At 43.8% G+C, this 12,964-nt stretch overlaps 1 long non-coding RNA gene across 1 annotated transcript; it reads right to left on the minus strand.

Annotated features, from left to right (window-relative positions):
* Positions 1-822: 822 nt before the first annotated feature.
* LOC133093422 (uncharacterized) lies at positions 823-8,864 on the minus strand. Its single transcript, XR_009701270.1, has 3 exons — positions 8,842-8,864; positions 7,705-7,785; positions 823-925 (listed from the first exon to the last, which is right to left on the minus strand). It is a non-coding gene; the product is annotated as an uncharacterized LOC133093422 (long non-coding RNA).
* Between the last annotated feature and the right edge of the window lie 4,100 nt (positions 8,865-12,964).

Consider the following 12,964-nt stretch of genomic DNA (forward strand, 5'->3'; position numbering starts at 1 on the left):
TACTAATTCATTTTTTAAGTCCCAGTAAGATCTATTTAAATGTTCCCATTCTTCTGCCCGACCCCACTCCCACCTCTGCAGTGTGAGAAAGCAGCTTCAGGACATCTGCTAATGATTGATGGCCCGGCTCTCTCTTTGTCTTTCTTGGCCTGTAGGTTTAGGTCCCAGATTGTTTCAAAATGGCCAGCACCAGTCAGCATGTGGTATCGCCGAAATCTTAGAGACAGCAAGCAGATCACACGCTCATAACGTCATACAACTGAAGGAATTATTTTAAAAAAGAACAGTAGAATTCTCCAATATTTGTTAGTCAAGGCTGAAGACTTTACTTCTTGGGCAGTGAGGAATAGCATCCCAGGGAAAGCAATTTTGCAGAGGAAAAAATAATAATAATAAGGAAAATAAGGAGTCATGTCATGCCTAAGCCTGTATACCATTTCTCCTCTTCCGGGGGTCTCCAACAGTGGAAGGGGCTGGGAGGCACACTTTCCGTGTCCTGGAACAGATATCCACTGCACAGCCCCACCGAAAATCAAACTGTCTCTTAGGTGAGGGGATGGGACTTAGCAAGTGATTCTCTATCTCTGAGCCCACAGACTTCTGGGATCAAGGTGTTAATGGTGGGGAAGATGAGAAGAGGCCTGTGAACAATTTTCAGCATCTCCGAGAGCTTGCCGGGAATGCCGCATTTGCCTGGATAGGGGTTGTAGTGTCCACAGGATGCCCCCTTCCTTTGCTCTTGGCCGTGTGGGTGCACCGGGGACTGCTTCCTGCAACCGGAGGCTCTGCTGGGCCAAACAGAATTGTGATGAATCACCTGGGCTTTGACGGGAAGACAGGTCTGGGGTCACGCCGTGCTCATCCACTTCCTGAGCGGATGACTTTGATGGAGCGCCTTGATCTCTCTGAACCCCAGTGTCCTCGCCTGTGAAATAAGGGCGATAATCACATCCACGTCGCAGAGTTGTTAGGGGTGGTCCATAGTGTGCCCTTGATTAAAGGCAGCTGTTATTGTTAGTAGTTTTAATTAATGAAAAATGAGAAATCCAATTATGATTTAATGAAAGTAACACACTGACAGGCAAAAATCTTTCCGAACTTGTAGCTCAGAGGGGTTTGACGCAAGTTTGAGATCCTTTACACCAGGCAACTGTAAGGTTCTTGACTTTCAGTGGGGCAGTGGCATGGACATGTGTATGTTTAAAATTTAATTGAAAGACTTTGATTTCTTTCCTTTGGGCTGACTATGCATATCTTCTGGTGTCATAAAACAAGCCCAGGACCATAATGCAGGCCACATGCCCCGTGGTGACCTCTTTCTAAGCCACCCCTCTGTCCTCTGGATGGAAAACCATTGATTGAAAAGGGCAGAACAATACCCTCTGTCATGATGGCTGCAGATCACATTCAGTCAGGACAGCATTCTGTTGATTCAAAGGAAACACACACACACAGACACACACAAACACACACACAAACACACGTCCCAGCTGGTGACATCAGTGACCTGAGGAGAGTGGGGGAGATTTGAGGACAGTTTACCTGGGAATGAAGGTTTCAATCATACTACCACCCAGTGGTGGGTAGAAGTAACTTAGATCGATGAAGCCTGTTCTAAGATTTTGCTTAATTCTCAATAATCTTACTGCTACTCTTTGTTCTTAGAGGTCTTTCTTGGCAATATGTAGAGACCCATGGTTTTTCTTCTTTAAAAAAAAATATTCTGAACTTAAAGTGCTCTAAGAAATAAAGACTAATTAAAAAAAAGTGTGTGAATTCCCTGGCAGTCCAGTGGTTAGGACTCTGCACTTTCACTACCAAGGGCCGGGATCAGTCCCTGGTCAGGTAACTAACATCTTGCAAGCCCATGATGCGGCCAAAAAGAAAGTGTGTGTGTGTGTGTGTGTGTGTGTGTGTGTGTGTGTGCTCGCCTGCTGTGCAACATGCTGTGTTGAAAGCAGTATCATGAAACATAAAATTTGGTTCCCAATTTTTCATGTTAATGTTACATGACTTGAAGGCTAGAGCTTTGTACCTAATATTATGATTTCCCTGTCTATTGGGCCCACATGGAAATTTCCTGCTGAATGCCAACCCTCCTCTCCTCTCTCCCGACACACAGCCCTCCCACCCACTCACTTTGCAGTGGATACTCTTTGGAAGATCTTTTAGGTTTTCTTTTTCATCACACAAGGACGTTGCCATGCGTAACAAGGTCTTTCTTCCTACAGTTGAAGACCTCAGCTTTATGACGAATGGCATAAGTTCATTTTCTTTTCCTAAGACATTTGAAATGTAATAGTTCATTGAAGAGGGAGGGGGGGAAACCCATTTAGTTTTCGTCTTGACTAAAATGAAAGGAATGGTGATTAACAATTCAAAAACAGAGCTTGTTAATTAAAATTAACTACCATTACCCAACTTGCCGTGCAGCTCACTGGGAATCATTTCTCTTCTGCTTGATTATGATGATGAAAACTTATCTTTTACTGGATAAAATGAAGACATCTTGATCAGAGAGAAAAATTGTTTCTTAAGACTGGCTGTAGAAGTGTTTGTTTTTATAGAATTTTTTTAAAAAACACCTAAGTAATACATTAAAAGAAGTTATTCTCCAGACCTAACTTTGTATTAACATATGTTTAAATATGGGGAGAAATTTCTCGCATAATGAATCCAAACTTAAAAAACCAAATGCATTTAGATTTCTACAGTTGGGGACCTTCAGGGTTGCAAATACCTGAATAGGTACACAATTTCTAAATAATTCTGATATTACTGAAGCCATACTCCAAATGCACTGTGCCTGTATCGCATGATTTATTGGATATGGTGATTACCGTGTTCTAGAATTCTCCTCTCCCCAGTGGAGAAGAATTTATTCTTACACGATTACTGCTACACAGTCATGTCGATCTGATACTGTTACTAAGCATGACATCGCTTTTTAAGAAGAACCCCCAGAGAAATAAAGTGATTCTAAAAGAAGCAGAGGAGTGAGGGGAAATTGAACTATGAGCTTTAATCTCTGGAATAATTCCAACTCTGCAACAGGAGAGAGCAAGTCTACCCTAAGAAGCAAATTCCACTGGCTCAAGTGATGATGAGGACCCTCTCCAACAGGGAAGACATCTGCCCCTGTCGCACACTGATTTGCCCACCACTGGCCTTAGGACAACCTGTTAGTAAGAGAATGAAAGGTCCTTTTATGTTTTAACCTCACCGCCTCTGAAACTGCCCTTCAGAAACCCTACCTTTCTCGTTCTCTCTTTTCTTGGCAACACTCAAAGTCCTTTGTAAACATCCTCCCGGGAAGTCTCTGTAGATCTGTCTGATAAACTTTGAAAGGGAGAGAGTTTAAACTCCTGTCTGAGAACAGATTGGATGGAGAGCTTAAAAGATTATTCCCTTCAGAGAAGTAGCCGAAATCACCAAGCTTGAAAAGGTGTCAAGGAGAAATAGAAATGACACAGCCCTGGTCTTTCTGTACAGAGCTTTTTTCTCTCCCCAGATCCAGTATTCTTATGAGCCTTGCTGAGCAGGAGAAAGGCAAGCCCAGGCTCTTGATTTTAAATGCACAAAACTGGGAAAGCCAAGACAATGAAACATTAAGAGATGTGCTCAAAATTCTTTGGAGCTAACTAACGTATAAACCACTCCAATCAAACAGAAATAGCCCATGGGGTCAGAAATGCAAACTGTTTTCCTTTTTAAAAGAATTTGTTGGCAACTCAAGTCTCATTTTTCAAATTCATTTATCTCCCTTTCTCCCCATCCCTCTTCCATCACAGGGCAACGGAAATGTATTTGTCTATCGAAAAGATGTTGATTTCCTCCCAAATTTAAGATTCCTAAGGAACCACATTGAAAGAAAGGATAGGGATCCTGATGGGTTTCAGGGTCAAGAGGACAGCTCTCTCACTTCCTCTTGTCCTCCTCTGGTTTCTTCCTGTTGGAATGTAGCTACTTGCATCCTATTCCTGAATAGTGGAGTTTTCCATCCTGGAAGATATTGTCAGAGGGGAAATGATGGTTATTCCAAAGTGGAGGGGATTCCCACATGGGATGGAGATGGGACCAGAAGACCCCAAAAACCCCTTTCAGTTCTAAGGCCCTGGGGACCAGTCCTTCAATCCTATCCCAGGGGACCACTTGTGGTTCAGAAGCATTTGGTGCAAGTCTCAAGAAATCAGACTTAGATATTTACCCCTCCTCCCACCCAGATGGTCCAGTAGCCGGTATGGAAGCTTTGTGGGAACAGCAGTCCATTTTAAGTTTGTTGGGCCAGATTGTGGAGGATGCTGGACTCGATGCAGTTAAAACAAAGTAGACAAACAAATGAAAACTCTTCTCTTCTTCTAGTGGTGTCTTTTCAGTGAGACCATGACTCTGAGCTCCTAGGTTTTAGAAATATGTCTATTTTTGAAAATTAAGCTTTAATGAGGGATTCTTGACATAAAATAAACTCATATTAAAAGTGTACAGGGCTTCCCTGGTGGCGCAGTGGTTGAGAGTCTGCCTGCCAATGTAGGGGACACGGGTTCGAGCCCTGGTCTGGGAAGATCCCACATGCCGCGGAACAACTGGGCCCGTGAGCCACAATTACTGAGCCTGCGCGGCTGGAGCCTGTGCTCCGCAACAAGAGAGTCCGCAGTAGTGAGAGGCCCGCGCACCGCGATGAAGAGTGGTCCCCGCTTGCCGCAACTAGAGAAAGCCCTCGCACAGAAACGAAGACCCAACACAGCCATAAATAAATAAATAAATAAATTAAAAAAAAAAAAAAGTGTACAATTTGGTTCATATCAGTACTATTTACAATAGCCAAGACATGGAAACAACTTAAATGTCCATCAACAGATGAATGGATAAAGAAGATGTGGTACATAAAAAAGAGTGAGATAATGCCATTTGCAGCAACATGAATGGACCTAGAGATTATCATACTAAGTGAAGTAAGTCAGACAGAGAAAGACAAATATCATATGATATCACTTATATGTGGCATCTAAAATGTGACACAAATGAACTTATCTATGAAACAGAAACAGACTCACAGACATAGAAAACAAACTTATGGTTACCAAAGGGGAAGGTGGGGGAGGGATAAATTAGAGATTTGGGATTAACACACTACTGTGTATAAAATAGATAACCAACAAGGACCTACTGTATAGCACAGGGAACTACACTTAATATCTTATAATAACCTATAATGGAAAAGAATATGAAAAAGAACATATATATATATGTTTCCTATCATATAATCACTTTGCTATATACTTGAAACACGACATTGTAAATTAACTATACTTCAATTTAAAAAATGTATGTAAAAAAGTGTACAGTTTGGTAAGCTCTGACACATGTGTACACTCAGGAAACCATCACCACAATCAAGATAGTGAATATATCCATCACCCTCAAAAGTTTCCCCTTCTCCCTTTGTGATCCCTCTCTGTCCTCTCCAGCACCCTCTCTGCCCTTCTCCCCCAGTCTCTAGGCAGCTATTGATTTGCCTATGTCACTATGGTTTGCATTTTGTAGAATTTTATATAAGTGGAATCATAGAGGATGTACTCTTCTTTTTCTGACTTCTCTCACTCAGCATAACTATTCTGAGATTCATCCATGTTGTTGCATAGGTCAACAAGTTTTCCCATTTTCTTGCTGAGCAGTAGTCTATTGTATGGATATACTACAATTTGTTTATCCATTCACCTATCGATAGACATTTGTATTGTTTTCAGTTTTTGGTTATTACAAATAAAGCTGCCTTGAATATTTATGGATAAGTCTTTGTAAGGATGTACACTTTCCTATCTCTTGGTAAATACCTAGAAGTGGAATGGCTGCATCATACGTTAGGCATAGGTTTAAGTTTTTAAAAAGCTGCTTTCCAAAGTGGTTGTACCATTTTACATTCTCTCCAGTGGTGTGTGAGAGTTCTGGTTACTCCACATCCTTTCCAACACCTAATACAGTCAGCCTTTTTAGTATTTGACTGGTTTTAGTGGGTGTGTCATGGGGGCATATCTCATTGTGATTTTAATTGGCATTTCCGTGATGACTAAGAATGTACATCTTTTCATGTGCTTGTTTGCCATCCATATTCTTTTTGGATGAAGAGTCTAACTCTTTTGCCCATTTTGTAATTGGTTTTTTTGTTCTTATTATTGAGTTTTGAAAGTTCATTATATAATCTGGATACAGTTCTCTTATCAAATCTGTGATTTGCAAATATTTTCTCCAAATTCTTTTTTCTCTTTTTCACCAGTGTTATTCTTTTTTAATTTCTCAAAACAGTGTCTTTTGAAGAGACATTCTTAATTTTGGTGAAGTCTAATTTATTAATTTTTTGCAATGTACTACGCTTTTTTGTGTTGTATCTAAGAAATCTTTGCCTAACCCTGGGTCACAAGGATTTTCTCCTATATTTCTTCTAGAAGTTTTATAGTTTTAGGTTTTATATTTAGACTAAGATCTGTTTTGGGTTCTTTCTTCAATGTGACGTGAAGTATAGATCAAAGGTCTTTTTTTGTTGGTTTTTTGCATTGTTCATCCAACTGTTCCAGCACAATTTGTTGAATAGATCAATATTTCCTCATTAAATTGTTTTCACCTGTCTGTCAAAAATCAGTTGACTATATATGTGGGGTCTATTTCTGGATTCTCTGTTCCATTGACCTATTTGCTCATTGCTACACAAATGTCATATTGTCTTGATTACTGTAGCATTCAAATAAGTCTTGAAATCAGATACTGTAATCCTCCAATTTTGTTCTTTTTCAAAAGTGTTTGGCTAATTCTACTTCCTTTGCATCTCCAAACTGGACATAAATAGCCTACTGTGGGACACATAGAAGCGAATCTAAACTTCTTTAAACCACACTTGTTATCAGTTCCTTAGGAAAGAGGATTCAGAGATAGATACCAGCACTCATTAATTATACCTTTATTTAGAAGTATAGTATATATGTATCTTGAAAGGCAAGTGTTTAAGTAACTTGAAAGAAAAGAAGAGAGGGAGGAGGAAAGACAAGTTTCATGGAAGAGATGAAATTTAATGATATAATTTTGATATAAATTTGATATAAATTTGAAGTAGGGTGTAGATAACCTGAGTTAGCACCTAGAGAGAATAATATAAAGTGTGGTCATCACAAAGTCCAATTAGATTGTAAGAAAAGGTGCATGAAGAAAGTGGCTTGTCTTCATATTGTAGAGGATCTTGAAATGGAAGTTGAAGAGTTTGTGCTTAATTCTCTAGGCAATGAAGAGCCATGAAGATTTTTTTTCTGAGAGAGTGTTTTTTAGAGGGAGAGGGTTGTTATGGCAGTTGAGCCGACCGCACTAACTGAAGCATTTCATGCTCACATCCTTACACAGATCCACTCACATCTCACCTGCTTGCTACCAGAGTCAGGAGGAGGAGGGAGGGAGGGCTAGGACTTGTGGGAGAGGTTGATTGGCAGCAGGGCTTTAATTTCAATGGAATGTTTTCATGGGCATCGCCTTTCCCTTCCTGGATCGGGGGATGAGTGGAGTTTCCTTGGGAGTGTTTTTCTTGGGTACATTCATTGGGTTTCAACTAAAAACACAGGATATTGGTATGGATCTTCACAGTTTAGGTTGAATTGCAGTCCACCCCCAAAACTTCCTTGAGGTTATGTTTTATCCAACCCTTCTCACTGTTCAAATGCCTACCAAACAGATTTATAGAGTGCCGAAGCTGGAAAGGGCCTCCGAGAACATCTGAACCATCCTTATCCTCTTACTCCCTCTGTTCTGTGAAGAAATGAAAGTGAGACAGTAACTCAATTCCAATAACATGAATCTGATCACACTGTTTACCTCTATAAAACCCTTCAATGCAGCCTAAGACCTTTAGCTAGGGTGACCCGACATCCTGATTTGCCCAGAATGGTCCTAGTTCTTGCTTGTTGCCCTGGTGCAGTTATTCATAGTGACCCCTTTCACTCCCCAAAGTGAACCAGTTTGAATGATAAATTAAACGGTCCTCCTAAGTAATGCTTTCCAACATACAGACGCTGATGTGGAGACAGGCACGGGGGTGGGGGGAGTCTCAGAGTTACTGTGGAGGTTTTGTACACCCGTCATGTTTATACAGTCTCTCAATCAGCAGAGAGATGAGTAAGACTATTACATTTTAAGGGTCCAAGAAGAATGTTGAAGCTTAGTATAGGAATCACTTGAAAGTATTGAGACACAATGACCTACAGGATCCAGCCCTCCTTGTCCAGCCTCCAGCCTCCCCTGCTCATCTCCTAGTGCTCTGCTTCCCTCCTGTGGTCCAGCTCCAGGGAGGGACTATTCGTGGGTGTCATGACTCTTCCATGCTGGTTCAGGGCTCTGTGCTTTTGAACATGTTTTCCCTCTGCTGGAAGATATCTGCCACCAGCCCCTGCCCCTCTTGTCCAACTGATGAAATCCCACCTTTCCTGCAATGCTCAGAACCTCCACACCCCTCTCTCCCCAGCCCCCCACAGGGCAGAGCCAAACTCTCTCTTCTGAGCCTTCCCGTGCCCTGCATTCTCTTCTGTCCTGGTGGCCCTTATCACTCACTCTGTGTTGGCTGTATTTGTTTACGTGCTTGTCTCTCTCCCGGACCGTGAGCAACTTGAGGGCATGGTGACTGGCACAGGGAGGGGACACAGGCAGTATTTGTCAAGCTCATTCATTCAATACATATTTATTGAGCATTAACTTTATTCCAAGCACTACTTTGCACGGGGATCCACTAGTGCACAAACGACGTCCCCGTCCCCGGCGCTCCAGCCCCGTCTGGGAATGGGTGTGGTGCGAAGGGAGCATGGGGCTGACCTGTGCATCGTGCATGTGTCTGTGCGCGCATGCGTCTCTGTGGCTCAAGGAGGTTTCCTGGAACCTTGGGCTCTTCTCAGGAAGCCAAAACACTTCAGGACAAGTCAGTCTTTTTCCATGCAGCTTCTTTATGAATTAAGCAGCGTTAAGTCTCTGATCTATTTTAAAACAGAGAAAGGGAAGTCTGTAGAGACAAAAATAACTTTCTCAAGGTCACTGAGTTGTGTGGTTGGTCCCCAGGGAGAGAAGCCTTGTGCCTTGGACCTGGCTTAGCCCAGGGTGAGGGGTGACGGTGGGCATGGCCTGCCAGTTCCCCTGGGAGGTAGAGGCTCCCTAGGCCGGCCGGGCCAGTGTCTGTGAGGCAGGCTGTGGGGGTGCCTGTCTCCAGACAGGAGCCCATCCCAAGAGCTGGTCCAAGGCCACAGAGGCTGAGCAGAAGCCCGTGTGCTGTTTCTGGTGAGGAGGGCTCCATTCTCAGTGGTTTATGTGTACCATTCCTGGAGTCGGGGGAAGACTTAGAGCTGGGGCTGAAGTACACACCAAGTCCCAAGGAGCTTGGCAAATGATAACACAAACCACTGAAGCAAAAGAAGACAGAGAGGGAGAGGGGTGTGGGGCAGGAGGAGCGAGAAAAGTGAGAGAGATTGAGATACGGAGATTCTCAGGCCGTGGCAAGGGACCAGAGCTAACTTTTTGCTCTCAGAATACCATAAATCACTCTCATTCTCGCTCCCTCTCCCTCTCTCTGTCTCTCTCTCTCCACACCCACCACCCCACTCTCATCCCAATTCATTTCTTTCTGAAACAGCCCTCCTCACCACAACTCAGAGATTTTTTTTTTCTTCTTTCATTCGGAAGTTGCAGCAACTTTGGGCAGCCCTGGGTCCCTGGTTCAACACTCCCCCTTCTTGCCTTCACCACCTCCTTACTTACATGCAGAAACACTCTTCAGGAGCAAGAAAAATGAGATGGGACTCTCACAGGACAGAAGGAAAGGTGATGGCTCCCCTCACGGAGATGTCAGTCTCCAGGTGGGGTGGGACCCAGGCCCGCCACTTGGTCCATGGAGCGGGGTGAGGGGCTCGCCCTGGCTCCCCTGAGGTAGGTGTCCTCCAGCTCTGAGTCTCAATCAGATTCCACAACGGCCCCTCCCAGCTCAAAGAAATAGAAGCCACAGGGAGGGGAGAGCAGGTGACTTGGAGGTGGCAGAGAAATGCCAGCTGCTGTCAGGTAACCTGAACCCCGAAACCTAGTTACTCAGCTACCGTCAGGCCTCACCAGGGGCCTCGCTCCATCGGAGGCCCCTCCCCCAGCGCAACTTCCTACCTCAGCTTTAACCTTCGGCTGGGGGGCCAGTGCCCTCTCCTTGAGGCTTGTCACGCCCATACTCGCCCTTCCACTTATTGGGGTCACTTGCCTCCTCTCTGCGCCCATCAACAAACCCAAATATCCTCAAGCGTAAGGAGGCCAAAGGGCCTGAAACGGTTGTAACGCAAGAGGGAAAAAGAACTGGGGAGGGAGGAGTGGGGGAGGAGGAGGGAGTGGCCGTTTCATTTTGAAAGGCTGAGCCTGAAGTGTAGTAGGACCCCGTTAACAGGAGCTCCCCTCACCCTCCAGGGAATCTGGCGAGAATCCAGGAAACGGATGGCTGCTGCCGCGTGGCCCACGCACAGGGTCGCAGGGCCCTCCCTGGAGCTCAGGAGTCCAGCATCAGGTTCCTGGGACCAGCCTGACTGCGCAGGACAGCCCAGTCTCCCTGCCTTCTCTTCTTCCCTTTCCACTTGGAAGTTCACCCCAGAGTGGGGCTGGGAGAGAGAGGGGTACTTGATGTGGTGCCCACTACATAGCAAGGTGCTAAACGTAGCTGTTGAATGAATGAATGAAACATGAACCAAACAGAAGGGAGTAGAGGGAAACAAACGAGGCAGAAATAGGAGTGGGCAGAGATTCGGGACGAGGGTGGAGAAAAGAGCAATTGAAAGGGGCTCTGTGTCTGGGGGCAGATAATGTAGACTTGCAACTCATGGAACACAGCCATCTAACTGCAACATCTGGCATAAATACTTCCACAGTTCACACTGTCCACATGTATTGGCCCTCATTCAGGGGGGCAGGCCTACTGGGAGGACTCCTGGGACCATATGATCCAATGTTCCCATTTTACAGATAAAGAAACTGGAGTTAAATTAGGGCAAGTGACACTGCCGAGGTCACCGTGAGTTGGGGCAGGGCCCGTCTCCAGGTCAGGTTCTGGCTCCACCTGGCCCCCTCCAGGGGATTTAAAGAGGCAGCTTTCATGGACAAGGATTGATTGATGGCTGTGACTCATTAGCACATGAAACCAGTCAGACCTGGCCTTTCTCTGCCCTCCCTCTGGAAACCACACCCAGCCCTGGGACTTCTTCTAACCTCTTCACTTCTTCCTCTGCTCTCAACTGCCAAACTGGCTGGCATCCCAGCCTTTCAAAAAAGAAGCGCTCATTTTCTTTGAATCACCTTAGGGGCCCCCCTTTTGAAAATATTTTATTTATACCTAAATTCTCCAGAGATGGAGAGACTAGTGTCTCATTCATCTGTCTCTCCACAGTGACACAGTGCGCGCACATAGTAGGTGCTCAGTAAGAGTTTAATGTTAGGAGGAAATACGAAAATTGGAGACCAGAACTCGAGGCAGCCTGGGGAGCCACAAGTTTTACGAGCTTTGTTGGTGGATTTTCTTAGAAAAGCCCTGGACCCCATGGTCTGGCAAGGAGAAGTGCCTTTATGTGCCTGTTAGACAAGGAAAAAGTACTATTAGACCTTCATTTATACTCAAATACATGCAAAGAACAGAAGTAGGCTCTCAAACCAAATTAGAATCAAGCCAAATCAAGTTGATAGACAAGATTTAGGGGACTCCAGCTGCAGCAGGCTTGTGAACCCCTGGCCTTTTAATATTACTTTCCAGGGATGTAAGCGCAAACTTCCTTCAATAGCAATTTATGACTCAATTCACATCCAGTCTATTTCTGGAGTTAATATCTCACATCCATAGTCAAGAGCAGTTGTGTGGACATGTAGGCATCAGGTGAATTTTGGTTTTGATGGCTCTTTTGGAGTGGGGTCTGCAAAAATTACATATTCAGCTACTTAAATGTTTCAACCAAGGGGAAAAAGAAAAACATGAGGAATGGCCTTCAACTGTACTTCAAAGATGGCAGCTCAGTTGTTCTTATAAGGTCAAAACCAAAGTCAAGGAAGATTTTAGAGATTTCCAGCCTGGACTTGTTATAGCTCATAGAGTTTCTTGTAATTTCAAGTGATGTCATAGGTGGCTCAAAACACAATTAAATTTACTTTCGCTTAAATGTTTATATACACACACTTCCCATGTGATTATGTACATTATCCTGATGATGTATATTTGCCATGTATCACTTTTGCTAGCAGTTGGTTTGTGGGATGAGAACTACCAAGAAATCAAGCAATAAGTAGGCAACTCATATCCAAATGTTGCAGGTCACTGGAATTGCCTTTAAAAGAAAAAAAAATCTTCACAAAATAAAAACTATCAAATAAGAAAAAAATAGAGAACACTTTTGTACAGAGAGAAAAATTACTATTAAAGGGGAATAATAAATGGAAACAAAAGCCTGAAAGCTTTCAATGTTTTTACAACTGTTCATAGTGTTTAAGGATATTCTGGGAAATAAAATTACATGACTTTCATTACTTGCATAAGTCACTGGTGCAAGTGAGATGAAGTGGACCAAGTAGGACCTGGGTTTTAACTGTGTTATATGAGGGCAGTGGGAGCTATGGAAGATTTGGGGGGGAGAAGGGAGAAGGGGGAGCTGTGTTTTAGCAGAAACATCAGTAGTCCGGCGACAAGAGATTGGTGGAGATAGAGCAAAGGCAAAAAGCACAATTCTGAAGATGTAGCAATAACTGATGTGCAAAATATTGAAGACAGTTGAGCTGGGGTAGATGTTGGGATAGATGTGGTAGTTTGAGAGGGAACTATCTAAGTTCCTGGTGGATGATGATGGCAGGTAGGTGTGAGGGGAAGGGAGAAATGAAAGATAGCCCTGAGCCTGGCTATCTGGGAAGACGATTATCATTAGACCCTCCAATGCTGCTCTGG

Source organism: Eubalaena glacialis, chromosome 6 (genome assembly GCF_028564815.1).
Source record: "Eubalaena glacialis isolate mEubGla1 chromosome 6, mEubGla1.1.hap2.+ XY, whole genome shotgun sequence".
NCBI lineage: Eukaryota > Metazoa > Chordata > Mammalia > Artiodactyla > Balaenidae > Eubalaena > Eubalaena glacialis.